This window comes from Dromaius novaehollandiae, chromosome 7, assembly GCF_036370855.1.
Source record: "Dromaius novaehollandiae isolate bDroNov1 chromosome 7, bDroNov1.hap1, whole genome shotgun sequence".
Taxonomy (NCBI): Eukaryota; Metazoa; Chordata; class Aves; order Casuariiformes; family Dromaiidae; genus Dromaius; species Dromaius novaehollandiae.
Window position 1 is genome coordinate 39,883,920 of NC_088104.1, and position 22,243 is coordinate 39,906,162.

The 22,243-nt window shown below is 43.3% G+C and overlaps 1 protein-coding gene across 31 annotated transcripts in view; it reads left to right on the plus strand.

Annotated features, from left to right (window-relative positions):
- The window catches only part of MAP2 (microtubule associated protein 2), a 273,633-nt gene that overhangs the window by 73,978 nt on the left and 177,412 nt on the right, over window positions 1-22,243 (plus strand). For all 31 annotated transcript variants that reach the window (XM_064515289.1, XM_064515292.1, XM_026116678.2 and 28 more), the window contains one exon: window positions 10,335-10,383. The gene's annotated coding sequence lies outside the window, so the exon portion shown is untranslated. The remainder of the gene's footprint in view (window positions 1-10,334; window positions 10,384-22,243) is intronic.

Here is a 22,243-nt window from a genome sequence, read left to right on the forward strand (position 1 = left end):
TTTAGAAAAAAAAAAAGTGTGCCTCTTATGTACAGTTACTCTCTACATACAGACATATACACATATATGCACACTCAAAGGTTAAGGACCAGAACACATGCAGCTTTTCCGTACTCCGGCTCTCTTTGACTTGGGTTCTGAATATGAGCACTTCACGTTGCCTCCACCTGTGTGGTTAGGTGGATGTCAGACGCCGTGTCCAACACCTCCTCTGTCTGAAATCAACACGTGGGCTGGAGTTTCTGCAGTGGGGGTTTGATTTTGTTAATGCTGCAGCTGCACTTGCTGGCTCCCAAGTCCTTTTCTCAGTTCTTTCAAAAAAAAGACACTAGCAAGGAGAGTATTCCACCACCAGAAAGTGTCAGCTGAAATGGGGCATTGGATCCTTTAAGCCCCATGCTCCTTGTTTGCGGAGTTGCGTCTTGGTTTGCAAGCAGTTAATGGTAAGACCCCCCTGAGGTTAGCAGGGCTGCTTGCATGATAAAGAACTACTTTCGAGAATCACAGCTTACTGGGTCAGAGCCCAATTCACTTTTTTGCTCATAAGAATAGTTGCCACAGTTGTCAGCTTAAGGGCTGTTGGAGCAGTTTTCTGGGTATCTGCTTTGAGTGACCAGCCTCTGTTAAATCAAAGCACTCCATGCTTAAAGGCCCTTGAACCCTTCTCACACTTTAAGAGGGCTGAAGAATGAACCACATAGTTTAACATTTTGAGATGTACCAAGACAAGTTCTTCATTCGATACCTGTAATTACAAACAGTATTCTGATCCTGAATAGAGAGTATTAAAAGGAGATGATATTCAAAGCTGCTCATTAATTGTCACTGATTGAGGTGTCAGTCCTTTCAAGAAAGGAAGAAGTGTATTCTTCCTGGCTAAAATGCAGATAAAATAGAGATAATGTCATTTCCAAAGGAAGGATTATTTAAAACTAGAACGACACTTGTGCCTTCTAATAAGTTAATAAATCTGTTTTTTTTTTTTAAAAAAAAAGATTTCTGAGCCAGTTTTGAGTCAATTTGCTTTTATTATTTGTGACCGAGGTCTCTGGGTGAAGCACCCAGAGAGCCTTGCTACGTGTCCCTGTCTTCCCCAATTAACCTTTTGTCTGGGAAGTGTTTGTAACGTGCTGTTTCTGGGATGTCACTGGTATTCGTACAGGGACTGAGAGGCCTCCAAAGACTTAGCATTTCTATATATTTTTTCAGAATTAAACTTTTTAGATAAGTTTTGTTGTTGTTGAATTCCAAGTCCTGTACACTTCCATCAAAGTCTCTAGTATGGCTGTAGAAACAGTTCAAGTGCTAGTCAACCCTTGCAATTGGAACAGTGCCTCTTCTATCATGTTGCTGCTCATAATTATACTCAGCTCCTTAATCCACTTGACCTCAGTTGTATCTAGTTGATGAATCACAGACCGAAAAAGCTGTGTTAAAGGAACCTTTTAACATTGCAAGTCAAATGGCTCAGTTCAGGAAATATTGGAATAAAGGGTCTTTGTAACTGCCTTCTGCATACATATTATAAAGCAGTCTTTAATTATGTAATCACATTATGTTTCCACAGGACTCTTGCCTCATTACGTGCGTGGTATGGATGTTGCTCCATTTGGGACCAGCTACTCAGTGTTCTAGCTTTTCTCTTGTATTTTCAGTGTGTATCTCTGTGGGGTTTTTTTTTTTGTTTTGTTTTTTTTTTTTGCTTTTCAGAGCCCTGCTGTGAAATGGTGATGTACTTGCACCTTAGAGATGGAACGGACTTTTAAAGTCCAAGCATCCGTAATTGTAGGTGTCCTGTGGAAGCTGATGGACTCACTCTGGAGCCGGTAGCTCTCTGGTCTGACCCTGTGGGAGCAGCTTGGGCAGAGTGATGTTAAGTAGCACACCAGCCCCTGCGCAGAGGCTGGGGTAGAAACAGTTGTCTAGGTTATCTTGCTTTAACTGTGAGACTGTCCTTCCCCAAGCTGCACGCTTCTTTCCCCGTCTGCACTCCTTGTTTCATTATGTGCCTTTCAGTTTTGATGTTAGAGACAGCTGTCCTAGAGGTTACCTCTTTTGCTTCGTCCCTGGAATAGGCTTATTTTCTATGTGCGTGAGGAGTAGGTCCCGCTGTGATTGCACAGATAAAAGCTGTGCATCAAGAAGCTGGAGTTTACACTGCTCAGAAAACTTAATTCTTTAACTTCCTAATTTTATTTTTTGATCTAGGATGGCAGAGACTTTTAGAATGTGCAAAATTCACATACACCAAATCAGCTCATTTGAGTCTTTCACATTTGTAAGGTTACCACAAATTGCACTGATCAACGATCTCATCAAGACAAATTGGCTTTCCCAGAGTAATCCTTCATACTTGTGACATTTAGAAACTCCAGAAAAGCCTCAATTGATTTCTGATATGATTACCTCACATAGAACTTCATTTTTAGAAAAGAGCATCATTTGACTGCCGTTTGGCTTCTGGTCTGCATTATACAAGCTTTGCGTTATATCCATCTGTAATTTGTTGGTTGTTGAGAGGAAACTGCCTGTGGTAGTTAAGCGTTTTTTTCTTGACTGTTAGCCCTGAACTGGGGCTGTTTATGGACTTTGAAAAGTTGTGCAGCTGCTCTGAGCTTCTTTAACAGTACTGTGGTGTCGGCTGAGTGTGCGGAATGGGGAGCGAAGCGCAGACTGCAGCAGCCGGAGGACAGGTCAGCTGCCCTGGGGGTTGCCGCTGCCAGAGGGCTACAGGACTGCAACTTCAGCAGATGATTGAGGGGCAGTGAGCCTTTGCCAAGGGTGCCCCTGCAATCCCCTCTTTGTTATTGTGGTGATGGCAATGATGACAGCCACTAAGCTGTGTTGAGCAGAAGGAGACCTGGGCTTGTCACCTGACGGAGCACAGGCCCCTTTCTCTCATTAGCGTCTCCAGGGTGTGAAAAACCCCAAATGGTTCGCCCGCCTGTGCTTGCTCCAGACAAGGTTTTCTTACTGTAATGCACAGCTGGATCTCTCTGTGGTGCTTTATTCCACAGGTCCTTTATGGGGAAGGTAGGAAAAGATGCATGGAAAAGCATCACATATTCCTGGGATATGTGGAAGAATGGAATTCTTTACAGGATAGTGAGTGCTTTAATTGAGCCTGACAGTTAAAATATGCAAAATTAGGTTTCAACCCTTGCAAGATGTGATTTCTTTGCTGCTACCTGCAAAGCCTGGGAGAGAACAATAGAAATTTCAGTCTCTCGTGAGGCCGCTGTCTCGGCGCATAGGGATTTTTGGAAAGGAAATAAGTTTCAGTACTTCTTGTTGCAGTGATAAGATTTTCCTTTCTTCCTGACAAAGGTCTAGAATCTGACTTCCTCTAGGTGAAGAGCGGTGTTTATGTTTTTGTGCTGCAGGAGAAGCTTAGGGAAAGGAAGAAAAGGTAGTGCCTTTGGCACATATAGTGCTTCTGAGTCTTTTTTTTCTTCATTTTCTCTCCCTAAGAACTGCAGTGGCTCTGTGTCTTCTCCTGTGTGTACCCTTGGGGCAGAAGCAATGTTCTGCCATTTCCCCACACCTCAAAATGGGAGGATCAGGCAGGAAGGTAACTTCAGGTGTTCCCATGACTCTGGTCCTCTGTCAAAGTATGTGGATGGAGCTGCAGAGAGTTTCTTACGCCTTACATAGAAGTTCAGTCCAAATCACTTTATAACCATGAACCTCAAACATCTGACTGTTATTGTGGTCTGGGGAACATTTTCCTTTGAAAGGAAAGAAATCTCTCTCCTAAAAGTTCTAGGAAGACTATGCTAATAAGCTAAATCATGGAGGTCCTAGGTAACAGGTTTTGAAGCCGTTTGACCAAAAAAAAAAAAAAGAAAAAAAAAAGCCCTTTTTTTGCAGTATCTCTTTTTACATTGACAGTGCATCTGTTTGTAAGTAATGGTGACTCCTGAAGGACTAACACAGGCAGTTCAGCCTGAATCCTCAGTCATGAGGACAGGAAAAGCACAGTCCCTCACTAAAAATATTTGTGTCTCAAAGCAAGTGCGCCTCTCAACATTTAAGTTTTCAGCAGGAGGGTGCTGTGTCCATTTTAAAAGTACTTAGTACCATCTAGCTGCTGTTCATGGCTGTTGTGGCCAGAGCCATCTTTGGAAAATTAAATCAGAGTTGCTTCCAAAATCAGTTACTTTCAGTGGTCCAAGACCTAAACCCCTCTGTTTCCCTGTTGGTTGTAGGGCAGAAGCTGTTTCATTTACTCAATAAATGAGTACCCCTTCTAACATCTTAGGCTGTGTTTGCTCTCTAACGGCCTAAAATATTGGAGAGCTGAATTCAGATCCATGCACATTTGCAAAGATTTCCTTGGGAACATGGAGTCAATAACTTTATCTGTGCCTCAATTACCCTTCTGTATTGGGATAACTAATCCTTTGCCATGTCATAGAGGAATTATGAGGATGTTACTGTAAGATGTTTGGATAGTAGGAACCTGTAAGATGGAGGAGGACTGTTCATTTAATACTTCCTCTTGAAAAGTGGTGGTTGGCAGGGCTGAATGTGGTAATGTGGTTGACAAGTGGCAGTCAGTGGTGAAGCTCTCATTGACTCTATAGGCTCAGGACCAGGTGTTGTGAGGAGAAACACTCAAGCAGTTGTTTTAGGGAGAAAATGGGAGAATGTAGGTTCCCTTACACCGAAAGGAAGTAAAGTGTCTTTTAATCGCTACAGAGAAAGGAACAACTCGTGCTCAGGTTCTCAGAGACCTGCATCCAAGATGTATGACCGGGATCTAACTTTTGAATATTAAATCTTGTGGAAGAAAAACCATGTTTCAGACAATTCTCTCATCACTGAAAGCTTCCTACCACATTATCTTTTATAGTGTTAATACCAATTAATTTAAAATTGGCTAAGCAGGTAATAAAAAGATGTGGTTAAACTTATTTGCAACTGTATAAATTCAGGATAAACTCCCTGGAAATCAGAATTGCTATGAAGAAGACATTGCCTAATAATAAGCATAAAAAGCAATTCAAAATTTTCAGGTTCCGATTTTCAGAAGTGCCTTGTCAAGAGAGGATACAGGACTGACTTGAATAGTAACAGAGAGCAACACTGATTGCTCTTGAAAAATCAAGTCAGATTTTTTTTCAGTTGCATATTTTTTTGCAGCGTTGTTACCCTTGCACTATGTCAAGTCACATCTCTGAAAATGTGTTTAAAAACTAAAAAATGGCAAAAGGGTAACAGGACCAATCAAAGAATGAAAGAGAAGCTGTGAGGCTTCGTTGCTACAGAAGTCCTGACAGCATTCAGTGTACCTTCGGCATAAATTCCTGTCCCTGAAACTGGCAGATGAAAGTTTAGAGGGTATGTGCTCCATATAGCTCCTGGGAAACTGAGCTCTCAGCTTCCATTAACAATATTGAATGTGTATCTATTCCTTTTTTGCACTGCAGGGAAAATGCCCTACATAGCTGTTATGTTACTCACCTCTCCAACTCTGAGCCACAGATCATTCTTCATGTGTAAACAATTCAAAATATTCTGGGATTTTTGGAACTCATTAAATTTTTCGTGTCATGAGACTTGGTGATAGAGGCTATGAAAAATACTACAGCAGATGAGGAACTCAAATTTCTGTCTTTTTAAAGAAACAGAAGATGCATTTGTTCTGTCTTTATATAGATTGCTATGAGCATGGCTACAGCAGTAGGCTTCAAATGTGAGCCTCAGTCTGAAATGTTAATCAGCCTGCTGTGTTTTCTGGAAAGGAGCCTTCAGAGTACATCTGCAGCTCCTGCCACTTGGCTTCATCTCATGTGGGCAGGCAGACAAGCAAAAATCTTGAACCCGTACGCTATTTGCAATAGGCAGATCAAAGAAAGGTGAATGCGCAAGGCTGGAAGGAACTGCAAGAGGGACCGTGCAGACGTCTGGACATAGGGAGGATCCCTGAGAGATCCCTGTCCTGTTTACCTGGTTTTTAGACTGTCCAGTGAAGGTGGTACACAGCCTCAGCAGGTAACTAATTTAGTTAGATTAGTCTAAATCTCCTTTGCGAGTCTTTCAGACACGTTCAGCAATTGCTAGCTTTACACTTTGGAGGATTATCTCCTTTGTTAAGGCATGTCTGTGTCAGACCACGGTGTTAGCAGTACTAGGTTGATGGCTCTGACCAAAGAGCTCTGGAAAATCTGTCGGTAGAAGCTGAATATCCAGCTCTTCACTTTGCTTTTCTGCTGCAAATGACTCACCTCCATGTAAGAGTCAGCAGAAAGGAAGGTGGATTTGCATCTTAGCCCCTACAGTACAAAGCATTGTACCTCGGCTCAGCCTGTTGGGTTTCAGCTAAGATCATGGAGGATGAAGCTGTGTGCTGAAACGTGTTTCTTTTTGCTGGCTCAGCTAGAGTCGTTCCCTCCAGCAGAAGAGCAGTGACGTCTTGAATCACAGCAGCAGATTTTCCAGACCTTGCTTGTCCAAACCTTTACTGAACTAGCTGGCCTGCTGGAAGCAAGTGCAGTGGTGGTCTCATAGGGTTCCTGCTGGAGTGCTAGCTTACCCCTTCTTTTTCTTCCAAGTGCTACAGCACTTTGCATCACTGAATTTCATGGCATTGATTTTGGACCTAATAAAATGCTTCCAGACTCTCTCAGCTAGCTTAGTGCTTTCTTCTGACTAGTCACAGAAAACACTTCATAGAACTGAGCCTCAGACAGACCCCTCTGAGAACTCATTCAAAGCCCTGCAGAGTATAGTATGTCTGTGCTACCCTCTTTCCAGTAAATATGCTATACTGTCGAAGAGAAACAGAATAGACCAGTTCATCTTGGTTTGTTCTTTACAGAAGCAGATTTTGATCATCTCATCTGTGTTTTTGTAATCGATTAAAAATTTGGTTCAGGAATCTGAGGCTGACAAGTCTCTAGTTCCCTGTACTGTCGTCATCCTCTCTGTTTTTGAAGGTGGCTCCATGCTCACCTTCAGCCAGCACCTTAGGACTTCCCCATCTCCCATGAGTTCTCAGAGTTAGTTCCATTATTATTATTTTTTTGTTAATCATGTGAAGGTGAATTCTGTCTGGTCCAGCCAATTATCTACATGAGTCTTTTGTTAATATTCTTTAAATTTTTCTTTCTGTGTTTTAGTCAGCACTGTAATTTGTCCGAGCTTTCTTATGCCACAGAACAGTTTATCTTTTGTATCTTTATTCCATCTCCAGCACTTGTAGCTTTCCTGTACCCCTTTGCTCTCCCAAGAAGCCCTGCTGACCTGTACAGAGTTGGTTGAAATCTGCCTTTTCTGAGGTTCACTGCCCTTAATCTATTGCATTTTTTTTTTTCCTCTGGGAATAGGTGGTGTTTTCATTTCTTGATTGCTTTTACCGAAATCACTTTCCACCTTCAGAATTTCAAGCAGTTTCTCCCTTTTAGCTAGGACCAAATCTATCTACTGAAATGAAATGTCTCCAGGATGTTACAAGAACTTGCTGTGTCCAGCCGTACGAACAGGTATCTTGGGTAATGAAGCTGCCTTCGTATCGTGTCGTAGCATCATACCTTGTCAGGTACGCTCCTCCTGTGAGCGGTGTGGTAAGCCTCGCCTGGCTGCTGGGGACAGCTGACCACGCCACCGCTTGTACTCGCCCATCTGCCATGGTTTGTGTCCTGCTCCAACCAAGTTCTGCTGTGGGCACACAATCTCTCTCCCGGCTGATGTTGTCAGAAAGGTGGCAAATACCAGGCAACTTTATTTTGCCATTGTCTGTTACTGAAAAGTTGTTAATGAAAGACTTTGCCAGCCAGATCTGCTGGTATGACTCCTTGCTGGAACACCAGCTTCACATAAAAACTGACAGCATTAGCAAATGCCGCTGTGCTTACAGGAAGGGAGTGGATAAATTATCCAATATAGGCATGATCTTTTAAAAACAGCTCCTGATTTTATTAGCCAACAAGCATTCAAAAGACAAAATGCCAACATGTAACAGTGCTAATTAGTTTTGCTCTGAGTCAGGCAATGGGCATGGCTCTTTTATTTGTTAGTAGTCTTTTCCTAAATATGTCCTGGGTGTTCACCCAGGCTGTATGAGTCAGGGCTGTGATTCTGAAAATGCCAAGGTTCCAAAAGCAAAGGGATTACTGAGTGTAACTGAAACGGAAAAGTAAATAGGTGCATGATCTATGTGTTTCACAGCCATGTTATCTTGCTAGGAACAGCCTTTTATGCCTTTGTGATTCCTGTTGTTCATACCCATCTCATCATGACTCAAGGTGTTAGGATAAGTCTAGATTACTGCCTTCTCTCAAGGAGTGAACACATTGTGGTCCAGGCCTGTAAGATGCTGGGGAGTTCTGCTAGTTGGAGACTCGAGTTGTATGTCCATGTCAGCTGCTCTCTGTCACCCCTCATCAGAAACTTTACAAAAGGGAGCCTACTGCTACCAGGCCTTGTCATCTCTTGCTTTGGATGCTGATGGGGAGCTGCTCTGAGATTAGGAGTTGCTAAATGGGATTTGCTCAAGAAGGGAATATTATGTATAAATTGTTAGATGGTTATGTTTTGCCGCTGTTGACGGCATCTGGATAAGTAGCATCTTCCTAAAGAACTCCAATTCTTTGGAGCACGACACCGCATCTGGGGGTGGGGCCTCAGACAAATCTCATTTAGCAAGTCTAACCGGCTTAGAGCTGATTTCCTTCTCAGACATATGGAATTAACCAAAGATAATAGGAACCACTCCTGGCCAGCATATTGTAAGAACTGACTTTTCATTTTCTGGTATTGAGAGGAAAGAAAAAACAGTTAAGCTATTTTCTTCCAATATTCTCCTGGTTGCACTTTCATCTCTATGTTCTGTCATGACAGCAGTGCGTAATACAGACTTGCTCTTTTTTGTTTTGAGAAAGTTGCCCCACGCTTAAAGCAGGAGGTAGAGGTGGGGTCCCTGCGTTTTGCTCATGATTCAACCACTGCCTTGTGTTAACTTTGGCCAGGCACTGAATTTGCCCTTTGCTTCGTTTCAGCATGCTTCATACCTGAGTTTGAAGTCAGTGGCAAGGCTTCTACTGCTTTCAGTGACAATGCTTATGCTCATGGCTACTGTGAGACATAGTAAAGTCGACTAAAATTACAAAGTGTTTTTATTCCTGTTAGCATTTATCTTCTTGTCACCCTTTTCCTGTCAATAGGGAGTATTTTAAAAAGTTTTGTTCAGCTCTGATGTTTGTTAGCCACATTCTGGCAAAAGTTACTTCTCCAGGTAGGGTGCGTTTTGATTGAGGGTGACAGTACTGGAAAATGGTCAGTTTGCTGGCTATCATTGGCTTAAAGCTGGGAAGGGCATTCTAGCTTTGTCCCTCATTCTTAGGCAATTCATAAGTAACAATAATATTATTGTTATTATATTTATTATTATTGTTATTATATTGTTATTAATTATATTATTAGAAGCACTATACAGTTGCTTCTTCCCTAGCCAACCTTTCCCAGGAGTTGCAAAGCAGTAATTAATCCTAATTTTTGCTGCTGTGATGACATTATACTCATCTTAGTAGTAACTAGAGCACAAAGTAGTTAAGGACATGCCCAAGGTCTTGCAGTCAACAGCTGTAGCACCAGCGAGAGAATTTCAGAGTCCTTGTGCCCCAGCTCCTCTCCTGTGACTGCTCAGCAGCACTTCCTCGTTGAAGCTTTATTGGAGTATGTGATACTCAATTACGTGATACCCAATTTGTAGGTCCCATCAGTCTGGTCTGCAGCTTGTGAGCACATCTTTTTTTACGGTGAGGTATAACTATGGCATTCCTTGAAGCAAGGAAGCTTTTGATAAAATGTGTTGTATTATCCACATTCTTATTTGTTCGTCGAGTCCTTGTACTTTTGGTTGTCGTTGTTGTTATCTTTCGTAGTCTTTGGTGAATCATCCCTGGTGAATCTAGATATGTAAGAGGCCTTCTGCTTGCAAATCTTTTCTCTTCTGTGAAGAAAGAAGGGCTTTAGTTATTTCTACCAAACTCTGATCCCATCAAAATTCATAAGTGTAGCCTATGTTTTTATGGAGTCTGTTTTTCTGTCGATATCCACTTTATATGAAGACAGGCGTTCTGGAGGATCCAACCTCTTTGATGGGACATGGTCTGATGCATACAAAGGGATGTGGTCTGTGATGGCAGGGGAGGTTCTGGTCACTGGAAAGGCAAGTTTGGCATAACTTTGTATGTGTTACCAAAGGCAAAGAACAAAGGTATTTTCTTAATCACATGATGCAATTCATCAGTTTTAACTTATTTAATAAAATACAAGAGTCTTTCTCCTTTAATACTTGCCACTAACTGAGGCATTTTGCTTTGTTTCAGATTGTGGAAACCTGAACTCTGACTGACAACGTGACAACTACACTGAGAGGTGGGTTTTCTGTTTATTTTGGTCTCATATCAGTCATTCCAGAGCACCAGAAATGCTACACATCTCTGATTTTACTAGGATGGGTTGCCCTAGTAAATCTCTTTGGTTTGTTCAAACAAACCAAAAATTGTTTCTGACAGGACTCCTCCTGTCCCTGTCTGTGCTGTGTATTTTGGTGGTGTTCTAAACAAAAAACAGTGAGTACATTTACTGGGCTGTATCGTGGAGGAGTTTATGGCACAGAGTGGAAACTTGTATGAAAATAAAAAGGCATCGAGATTTTTGCCAACTTTTTTTGTGCAGATGTTTGTTTTCTGTAGGAAATGTCCTACTGAAGGAGTGGGTTAAGCTATCCAAATGCCAGTGCTGCTGAGTACAAGCACTGTAAGCCGAATCTATGATGTGGCATTTCTCTTTTCTCACATTTCAAATTTAGGGTTAGTGGTTGCCAAGAACGTTCTCTGCAGAGTGCACTGATAGACAAGTCAGTCACCACATGCAGCTCCTTGTTCGAGGGTTCGTTGTTCTGCTTTGAAATGTTATTGAGGTTGTTTACAGAATGCACAAATTTGCAGCACAGCACAGGCACAAAGAAATGCTGATCCATGGATTTCCAACTGCACCCTGGCATTATCTATTCAGAGGAAGGTTGTGTAATGGGTGCAGGCAGCTTTTGGTTATTTGAGGGGCTCAAGTGAAAAACAACAAAATGAGAGCTGGTAAATACCATTTTGAGGTTATCTGGTGTTTTTTGCAAGGACAATTACTTGGTCACTCCTCTGCAGTCTGGAAGAGTAGTCTCAGCTACTTGAAGATTTGAAGCACCAGGTTTATAAGGTGACACTGCACAGCCAGAATTAAGTCATGGTTCTTTTCTGCAGCTGGTTCTTGCCCCTCCCCCCCTTTTTTTTTCCAGAGTAGGGAATGGCATAAAAATTGGGCTGTGTGTGGTATGCCTTTGTGTCCCTGAGACAGTCCCTCGTGGCTGCAGGGCTGCCACTCCTCCTGCAGCCCGGCTGGCTAGTTCTCTTCTTTTCTTTCTTGGAGGTCATAGATCATCTTTCCTATGTCTGAAGGCATGAATCTGTCTTTCTGTGGACATCTGGGGTAGGCCAGTCCCTGAGTCTAAATGGCAGCCTGTGAGTTGGTCTTACCAGATCTTGAGGTGAAAGGATCTCCACTTGCCACCTTATCTGCCATTTTCATTGCAAGCATCTCAGTGGCAGAGGAATGCAGGCTGCTTGGATAGTGTGCTTTCTGCTGGACTCAGTGCAGCTGGGGCATGCGATTACCTTTCTTCCTTCTGCTGCTTTCAGAAGTCTTCTCTACAGAGCATAGTCATGGCATGAGAGCAGCAGTCTTTGCTCGGTGTTTCAGAAGACGGTGTTTGTGGTCAGATCACGATACTGCATTGCTCCTGCACAGTGAACAGTGACAGACTGTGGTGCAGCAACACTGTGTTTCCAAGATGCTAAAAAGAACTGCTGCGGTCATGTGAGCCTTGTCATTTGTGTGTTTGTGAAAGGCAGTGAGAGGAACAGGTGAGGCATGAAAAGTTTTCAGTGAGCCTCCAGTCGTCAACAAACATAAAATGAAACTGCCAGGGTCCTGTTCAGGGTATTAATCCTTGTCCAGTGAGACAAGGTCTTGCTTTGATTTAAGAGTGCAGGACCTTTCTCTTCTTTTAGCTGCTCCTTGTCAGCCTCTGCATATGAAGACTTTTCAGTGCATTAAACATGAGTTATTAGGCAAGAAGTTAAATGTTCAGGAAGAGCCAGGTCTTTCAAAGTTGTAACCATAGCCAACTCCAGTAACCTTAATGGGAGTGAGAGCGCTGAGGATCTGGGCCTAAAACGTAGATGAGGCTGTTCACAGTGAAGTCAAGGAGAGTCCTTTCTGCCTTTTAATTTGCTGGAGCAAGTCTGAGCTTCAAAAATATTGATGGTAGGTGTTGGACGTGCTGTCTGCTCTTGCTAAAAGCTAGTCATAAACAGCTTTATTTCAGATGCATGTAACTGTGTGGTTTGGAGATGAATGATTGTATTCTTGACATTATACCATATTAGGGAAAAGGAAAAAAGCCCCAACTTTGTTGTGCTGAGAGGGGCTGTACTTATACGCAGCAACAGGAGATCCAGATTCTTGAGGTGGCACATTGACTTGCTCAGTCTGTTGTCTGAATTGTGCAGAATTAACTGAGGAGGAGACAGGAAATACAGTAAGTTATTATTATTATGCACTTTATATATCATGTAATTAATACATATGATTGCCTCTTTATATGAAGATTATGTAATATATATATATAATGTATTTTATTCTATTTTAAATGTTACCTGTATATGTGCTCATCCTGTTGTCCTTCTGGAGAGCAGAGGCTGTAGATGAGCAGGTCAAGAGAGTTGTGTGGGTCATATATAGGTGAGTCATTTTCTGGAAAACTTTTCTCTTTCCATTGATTATAAAAAAGCTTTTGGCTCTGGGACACTTCTGTTTACTTTCTGATACAAGGTAAGAAGAAACTGGGTGAACGGGTGTTCTTAAAAGCCCTGTAAACAGCCAGGGTGCTAGTTGAGCATTTATCTTTATACTCTTAAAAGAATGAAATTGTGACTGTGATCACTGGTTCTCTTAGCATGGTGTCTTCTCTGCTTTTGTCTTTGAAATTTGGGCTGTTTATCTTGTAAAAATAGTCTGCTATAATATAGTCTGCAAATAAATGATGGTAGTAATGTACCTGGTCTCTTGCAGAAATCTGAGTGCCATCACACCACAGTGTATTAGATCTCTAATTTCCATTGTAAGATAACACACTCAGTTGTTCGGCTTAATGGAAGGGATCTAGTTTCCATGACTGCCTGTACATGTATTTTATACGTGAGTACATGGCCAGAATAAAGGCTGGGTTATTGCAAACAGGGACTTCTATTCCGCTTTGTCTCTTAATTAAATTACTAAGCAGGTAAACAAGAGTTACCAAACATGTCATAAAAACTAGTGTTTAACAGGTTAGTTATTTTTAGAGGCACTTGTTTACCTAGATGTTTTATGTCTTTTGAGGTATTCTTGACAATCTTTGATTTCTGTAATGAACTAAGGAAAATCTGTTTCTAAAACTAGAGTCCATGACATATGAGAAGCAGAAAGAAGTCTCATACCTGTAAATTTAGCTCCTCCCTCCCTTCCCATCTGTAAATCTCAAGTTGGTTTATGGAGCTCCTCACAAAGACAGATTATTACCAGTCTCTCAAATGTGAGGCAGAAGCTATTGGGACAGGCTGAGCCTTGGCTGCTTGTGTTGAAGTTACAAGGGACACGAGCTTGCCAAACAAAATCCCAGTGATTGGGAGTATCCTTGTTCCACGCAGCTGCTCCCTCCTCTTGTACAAAAGAGCCCTCCAGTACACGGGGGCAGAGAGGCGGAGTTTCCCCATCGAGAGGTTCGTGGAGTTTTTCCCCCCCAGCAGAACCTGACAGTGACGTGCTGCACGCTGCCTTGCGCTCCGAGCGGGCGTTGCCGCTAGCCCTGGGCAGTGGGAGGGCTGTGGTCCCGCCAGCACACTGGAGAGTTAGAAAAATACATGTCCTCGGCTGGATCCAGCAATTCAGGAGAGGGGCTGCTGAAGCGCAGTGTTTACCATCCCTACCTTGTGGACTGAGACTGCACCTTGCAAACCTGTGTGGCAATCCCCTGCGTTCATATATGGAGCAGCAGGAAGGGTGCCAGCATGACGTCGTCCTCCTCAAGCTCAGAAGCAGGATGGGGCCAAGGGAAGCTTGTCAGCCCTAGGATCTCTGCCAGGGAGGAAGCAGAAAGTGGCAGGCCCTGAATGAGGGTTGTGGCTGTTGCTTTTATCCACTAGCGTTGGCATAACAGCTGGCACTCGTATGATGTTGAACCAGCTATGCTTGCAGTGTTGCGTCTAGTGGACTGGCTTTCTAATTGCCATGACTCTACTGAAGTCAGCCCAGGTATGTCAGTTTTGCACAGCTGAAGAACTGGCTTGTTTTTGGTTTTTTTTTCTTTTTCAGATGCATTTGGGCATTCAGCCTACACGTCCAAAGCCCTACTCAGTCAAGTCAGCGATTCAAAGCCTGAGATTATGAATATACAGAAATAGGTAGCCTTTTTAAGGGCAGCTTTGTTTTTCATTGCCTGAAATTATTTATAAAGAGGCAGAGTTGAAAAAGTGGTAGTTTTCTGAGTGATTGCAAATGCTTGAGTTAATATTCTACCAAACACCAGGTGTGAAGCCCAGAGGCAGGGCCAGAAAACATTTATTGATGCGAGTATCTGAGGAAGTTGTTCTTATTGATGCCAGCAGCTCCTGAATGCTAGTTAGTTAACCAAGTATGTGTTTGTGGGTTGTTTTTTACTGACTAATTTCATTGCCAGTGATGTCTTTAGGAAAAAACAGCAAATGGAAGGAACAGGTGGTACACAACTTTTTAAAAGGAAACAACATATTGTAGAAGTGAAAGCATCTGCTTCTACTTAATGCTCAATCTTCAAATACTCCCTGATGCAATTCATTTATGTGGTATAAATTAGTAGATCAGCCAGTAGGCCCTTGCAGTGCTCATCCTTTCTCCTTATTCTAGTAATTCAGTGGGGAAAAAAAAAAATCCCTTGTTACCTCCTGCATGCCATACCAGGAGATTGGGAGGCAGAATGATAATAGTTAGGATTTGATCTTCCCCCATAGCAATGAGTGCGAGTTTTACTGTTGACTTTGATGGGAGTAGGAGGCAGACCCTTTCATTGTAATAAAACAGTGATGTCTGCTGAGACAGTATTAAAGAAGAGACATTCCACCCTTTAATTGTAACCTGAGAAGTTTAAATTAAGCAAGGCAAGCCTCTTGGGAGGGAAAACATCTTTTATTAGACTGATACAGCATAAAAAAAAAAAAAAACAGGCCAGTTTTCCCAGTGAGTAGTGATGACCTGGATAATGGCTTCTATTCCCAAAAGCTTTTCTTGTTTTTGCCAGCTGTATGAGCTGGCCAGTAGGAGATGATGTCTCTACCCACAAGGTTTGCTTCACTTTTACACCCTTTGAGCATGGTGTCTGTAAGGCTTCTCTAACTTGAGCGCGTTTGTCATTGGTGGGAGAGCATTTGAATGTGTAGCACTCACCAGTGGAAGCTCTTCTGTTACTTACAACTCCAACTCATTTCCTGTTCATAGATTTGTATTTCCATTCCTTCTGTCCTCGCACCTTTCTGAAACCATCACCAATGAATAGGTGATATGTCGAGTCTTAATCTTGCTCCCGCGAAGTCAGTTGTAGTTTCTCTGTTGACATCCGTAACAGCAGACCCAGGGTCAAAGTTATTTGACAGAGTAGTGTGAAGGGTCTTGCCGCAGCTCTGCTGAAAGGGAATGTTGGATTTTCCGTGCAGCCAGGCTTATAAGCATCAGAAGAGAAAAGTGAGAACAGTTGTAGGAAGACTCAGCTGTTTTCCTTCTTCCAGCTGTTAACTGCTGCAGACATAAACATGCCTAGTTACCAGTAGGCATTACAGCATCTCTTAAGTGTTGCTTCTCACTTTGGATGCCTGGGGAATTGCACATATTAATGGGAGCCATGTGTCTAATTCTTGAGTTCCAGACTCGAAAGGTGGATTGTAGAATATTGGCTTCAATTCATTCATCTGAGCAATGTGCAAAGCCAGGAGATACTTTGTTTTAAAACTTACAAAACCCCCTGGTTTTGCTTGGAACTGATTTGACTTTTTGCTGTTACTGTCACATTACAGAATACACAGATTCTGTGTGTTTTCTTACCTCGTCTCTGGTTGTTTATTCATAGCTGACATAACTTTGTGAAGCCATTAAGTTTATAATACCTGGTCTGCTTAGGACCAGTGTTTCAAATCCTGATGCAATCAAGTCAGCCCTATGCTTTTACGGAAAGCAGGCCGATTCAGTATGCAGAATATTAGCCTAAGAGTTGTGAGGCCTGGAAGTGATCTTGCTGTGTGCAATTTCCTGTCTAATCATGGCCAGGTCACTGCCATATAGCATCCAAAAGTAAAGTCTGGGAGTCTTTCTCCCTCTACAAAGAAATGAAGAAACTTAGACACCTCCAAAGTATGAGTCATCCCACCTGTTTGAGGAGGATGATCTGATTTTTGGACTCTTTTCACTTCTCTGTACTTCTGGTCACTCTGCTGGGACCATAAGAACCAGCACAGGCAATATAGCTGAATTTTAGATGGATGAGACAAGACAAATCCCATTTTAGCTCCCTTGCTCTCTGTCTCTCCATGATGCGTCAGGAGCCAAAGTTCCTGAGAGAGGTCTTAGAGCTGCCACGTTGAATTCCCTGCACATTGTGCTTGGAGAGTATGAAGGGGATCTCTTAACACTTTGTTCCTGATGGGAAAAGAAGAAAATGCTTGTATAGAGGTCCATGTCACAGTGGCCCTTACTTGACCACTGTTGTGCAGGAGTCTCTTTATACCTTGCTGCTTTTGTCCATGTCAGACAGAGTAATATTCCAGATGCTGTACGACACAATGCTTTGGGTTTGGAGGCATGGTATAAATGTTGTTAGGTTAGACTGTGATGTTGCAGTGATGATGCTTCAGAATCCATTGCTCTAAGCTGAGTTTTCCAAAGGGCCCTCTCCTGAACAAGAGTCAAGGGTAATTGTGTAGTGAAAATGTGAAATTCCCGGTCCTCAATTGGTAAGTGCAGTCTTGGGAGAAATTTGAACGTGGCACCGAACCATAGGCAAGAATTCAACTGATCTCTTTGCTCTTAGCTGTCAAATTCAAAGACTACGCTTCCCAAATATTCAAATAAAAAGCTCGGAGCAATGGAGGGTATAGTGCATCACTGTGCTGAATTTGAAATCCAGAGCTTTAAAAAGTTGTTTTTAACCTTAAGGTACTTGCTGAGCTAAATAACGATCTTCCTGTAGAAAAGATTCAGGGAATATGAGTGCAGCTCTTCCAGGGAATAGGAACCAGCTGGGGGAAAAGGCTCCGTGTAGTTAAATGCTTGCATTGGTGAAGCGCTTTTAGACCTGGGACAGGTTTGGAGAAGCCAGTTAGGGAATAGAGCCTGACCAAAAATGCTTACAGTGGGAATTGGATGGGAGGTGAATGGGAATGTGCAGGGGCCGACTGTTCCTGAACCCCGGCCTGCGCTGAGTCACGAATGAGGTTGAGCTCGTGGGAGAAGGCTGTGGGAAGAGAGCAGCACATTCCCCGGGTCTGTACAGCCCTGACTTCACTCTGGCTCTCTGAGGCTGGCGTGGGGGCAAGCTTTGGAGCCAGAAAAGTGCCATGTTACTTTTCCGGGAAGGTGTTTAGTGCCAGCGGTGAGGCAGCCAGCCAGCCAAGGGGGAGCCTCCTTGGTTATGTTATCTATTCCTGAAGTACAAAGGGAACATTATCATCCCCAGTTTGCATGTGAGTAAATGAGGCATATCTTAAGATATCAATGTTATCCGCAGACAATGGGCAGATCTGTGGCCCAGACAGGACCAGAATCCATATCTCCTGAGCGCCAGTGCACTGCCTTAGTCATTTCTTCCATCAAATAGTTTCCACTATGCATCTTAATTAACAGCTTCTGCTGATCTAACAACTAAGGAATAGCTCCAAAGTGTAAACAGGAACAGTATGGACACACACAAGTACAGACTTAACATTTATTTCTAATTAGAATGGGGGTGCATGCATCTGAGACCCCTTATAGTACTTTTAGAAGGAGAAAATATGGGCACCCACCCACCAAGTAGGAAGCTATTGCTTTGGAAGAAAAGCAAGCAAATACAAGGGGAGAGTTTCACGTGTGCTGTGAGATCAGATCTAGAAAGCTTGGACTTTTAAATACAGTTCTGACTCTGATTCTGCCAGCGTTTTTTTTAATTAAAAATTAGGCATTTTCCTAATAAGAGCTGAAACTGAAGAGGAACACTGCTGTGTTCGTCTTGCTTATGCTCTTTGTCTCAGAATGTAATTGTGGATGTTGTGTTTGTGCTAGAAAGCTTGAAGGATCAGGGCCAGATGCTTATTTATCTCTGAAATTGCTGTAGCTCTATTGATTTTGATAGATTAGAACCCACATCCATTTATAATAGCCAGCAAGTGGGCTCCTGAGCCTCGGAAATGCACCATGAAGATACCAAACAACATCTGTAACATAGCAACAGGAACATCTTTATGCTGTTTTTAGTGCTGCTGGCCTCAGGTTGCCTGTGGTGATCATTGGTGGAGGTTTTGCTTTCTTTTTGATTAGGCTCTTGTGAAGGTAATGGATTTGTCTGGGAGTGTAATGCCTACCAAATTTAAGACAACAACCAATTATGGTTTTGGTTCTGCTATTTTTTTGAAGTCAAGGACCCAGCTTTGAGGAACTTCAGTTTTGGTTCAGAGGGATCAGTGCAAAGGGTCAGGGAGACATCACACAGCGTCACGTCTCCGTGATTTCTTTTTGCTTTCCACAGGATTAATATTTCCCTTGCGTGAAGTTTGGCCTCCCTGAAACCACCAGAATCTTTACCAGCAGGTCTGGACCTCACCAGGTCCAGGCCCGCAGAGCGCTGCTCCAGGCTGTGCTCAGGCCCTGCTGTCTGTTGGACGCAGTGCTGCAGCCGGACACTCGGCGTTCACTCGTGTTAGGCTTATCAGATGCCGAGGCTCATGAACAGCAGCCAGCTACGCTGCTTGGGGGCTGCTAGCGCAGTAGAAGCGCAGAAGCAGCGTGGAAGTTTGTTAGGCTGCCGTCGCAGAGCAGGCCCTTTGGTTCTGCTGGGAGGCAAGTGCATCTGTGCAGTACCGGGGCTGGGAAAATAGTCACAGACTGCTAGTGGCAATTGTGTATTCCTTGGGATCAGCATCTAAGCTGGTGTTAATCAACACTGAGGCCTGAGAGCGGTGCAGCACCTGCTGCTGCGGATGGTTTTTGCCTGCTATCAGGTGTCTGACAGTCTTATGCAAATAAACCATTGAAGAAAATGAATTACTTGGGTCAAGCCATCCTGACATCTGTAAAGAATAGCACCAGATTCTGTACAAGCCAGACGTCTGGAACATGTCCTGTATTTGCACAAAATGTAGCAATTAGGTTTTCCCCTGGATTTTTTTGTGATGTTACATTATTTTGCCTATTGTTTCTGCAAGGGCAGAGGATGACGGTAGCGTTAGTGTAGCAACTACTGCCTGTAATTATGCAGGAAAAAAAAAAACAGGCAAAAAAAGCCCTCTGGGTGTTTTCTACATCTTGGGGTTTATTAGGCGTCTGATCTGCTGACAGAACAAGATGCAAAATTGTTTTCAGTGTTCATCTGTCACTGTGTCTCACAAAACCGTAGTACAGGAACTTTGCTTGTTTGTTTCTACCCCTTCCCATTTTTTTGAACTCCTTCCCATTTTGTTTGTGGTTTTCAGGTCTGACTTGGAATAGACAATTATTCTGTTTTTTTACAAGTGCCATGCAGTGGAGGTCACCTTTCATTTAGAGATAATTCAAAGCAAAGTCTAGGGCTGAATTCCGAGTTTATGTTCTGTTTCTACAGCACTGCTAATCATTAAAAAATAATAAAATAGAATTGCAGCTGGGAAAAATCCTGTAACCTGTCTGTCCCTGCAGGGAAGTGTTATTTCTCCCATTTGTCCTTTGGAGTAACTGCAGTCATTTGAAGGAAAGCGAAAGTGTTCTGCTGCACCTTGGCTGAAGCAGTTCTGTGTAGTCTTGGCTGCTATAATGGAGCAAAAACATCCACACAGGGGGATGGTGAAAACAAAAGGTGCAAATGAAAGTTGTGTACCAATTCCTACCTTGGAACTGTTTGCCAAACTCGTACTGTCTAAGCACCTCCGTCATTCCTAGCTGGAAGGGCCAGAAAGCAGTGGAAGAGAAATGGGGAGGTCCCACAGCCACACTCCTGATGGAGAAGGGCCACTGTTGGTGGGACCCCGAGATCTGAAAGCTCTTTGCTATTACATGGTTGCTATGAAAGCAGCATATTTAAAGCTGCGCCTCTCAGCTGGTCTGCTGAGGCAGAAATGTTCAAACTCAGTTGAACACTGGGGAAGTGGATGTGTTTTTTGGGGCCCCATGGGTTTCACCGAGGTCGTGGCATCTAGACCCCATGAGTTGCTTAGACCAGCTGAGCGCTAGAGAAGTTCATTTGCAGGAGGTGGCCAACTTCTTTTTCCCTTCCAGGCCCTTGCTGACTTCACCCATCCTTCCTCAGTAGGTCCTTACTATCGGGAAAAGGAGGAGGCCATTGGTTGGCAGAGAGGGTACTGCTGTTGTGTGTGGAAATGTCTGCTATATTTCCAGGTGAAGGGTGAATTATGAGGATGCAGGCACCTCTTTTTAGGAGCAGCATTTGTTTGACAGATCGCTGGCTGCTGACATACTTTTACCAGTCTCTTTCCATTGCAGTCTCTTTGGGCATATTCAAATGTGAGTATAATGCTCTCTGCTGCTTTAGCCAAAGCATGTCAGGCAGCCCGTGACCTCAGTTACTGTAATCGTAGGCTTTCAGAGCACTCCTGCACTGCTGCACAACCTGAACAAGCATCTGCCCATGAGAAATGGGTTAAGAGGCTTCTTAAGAAGGCTTCAATTCCAAACAGTGTTTCCAGAAGCTACTTTTGAAGGCCTGTGTCTGGTGACAAAGATTGACATTACAAAGAGGTGGGATCTTGGAGCTCTTTTCAGAGTGTGAACAGGTTTTGTGTTTTGTTGTACTTCAACTTACTTGTTGAGAGAGGAGAAGCATGGGGAGATGATAAGCGTAGTACCTAAGCTCCTATGGTACCTGTTTTGCAGGTGTGGGAGAAAGCTGAGGCTCAAGGTTGCCCAGCTCTCACGAATGCTGCAGAGTGTATTTGCAGAAGCAGCACTCTGCATCAGAGTTTTAATCCTCAGAATTAGAGTCAGTGCAGAAGAGAGTAAGGAAGCCTCGGATGGCTTTGTTGTGGTTATGAATCACATGCTTGGGCACAGTGACTGATTTGTGGGTTCAGGGCATTTTTAACGTGCACAACTTTCTGGGTGAAACTTGCTCTTGCAATAAGAAACAAGGTGGAGAGGCATTTAGCAGAGTGGATCAACTGAGAGTTGGTCCAGGAGTTTTCACAAAGCTATGGGGTATTTTTCTGTTTTAAATGTCAGTTTAGGATCTTTGATCCTTGGCTAAGGCACAGCTGAGCCCTGCTGGTCCAGAACTGCCGGGCTCTCTCCCAGTCCTCTGTGTGCAGTTTTGCGCAGAGCCCTGCTGCGTGCCTTTGGATCAGGAGCCAAGGGGGACATTTTGCATTATTTTCTGCCAGAGGGGACAATGTGGCTTAACTGCGCAGCCGGACCGGTGTGGCTGAACTTCTGCTGTGAGGCTGAGCGGTGGTCAGTGTGCCGTTCTCTGTACGGATGCAGAGCAGACATGGCCCTGCCAGTATTAGGCTGTGTCTGCCTAGATTAGGAAGCAGTATTAGTTCCCTAAATAGCTTTATACTGCAGTTGGAAGTTGAGATTCAGGTAAGTGTGGAATCAGTGAGGCATCGGTGGTTGTTGGGGGGAAGGTCTGGGTTTCACCTTTGCAGGTACAGAAATAAGGAGCGATTCTCAGAGATTTTAACCCAGAATAGCTTCTTCAGATCAACTTTCGTAAGAGCGGCAGATGTCAGGAGGCTGTCATCTGCCTTAGGAATATGAAAATAGATCCCTTTAAGCAGAGCATAAGCAAAATTGTTGTTGCTACACTAAAGAAAGGGATTGGGACCAGGTTAGATCAGATTGCTCTTGGACAGTTCTCTAGGCAGATAGAAGAAAATATTTCAACAGTGTGAAATAAATCTGTGTTCCTGAGAAGCAGCCTGTAAAATGTCAGTGT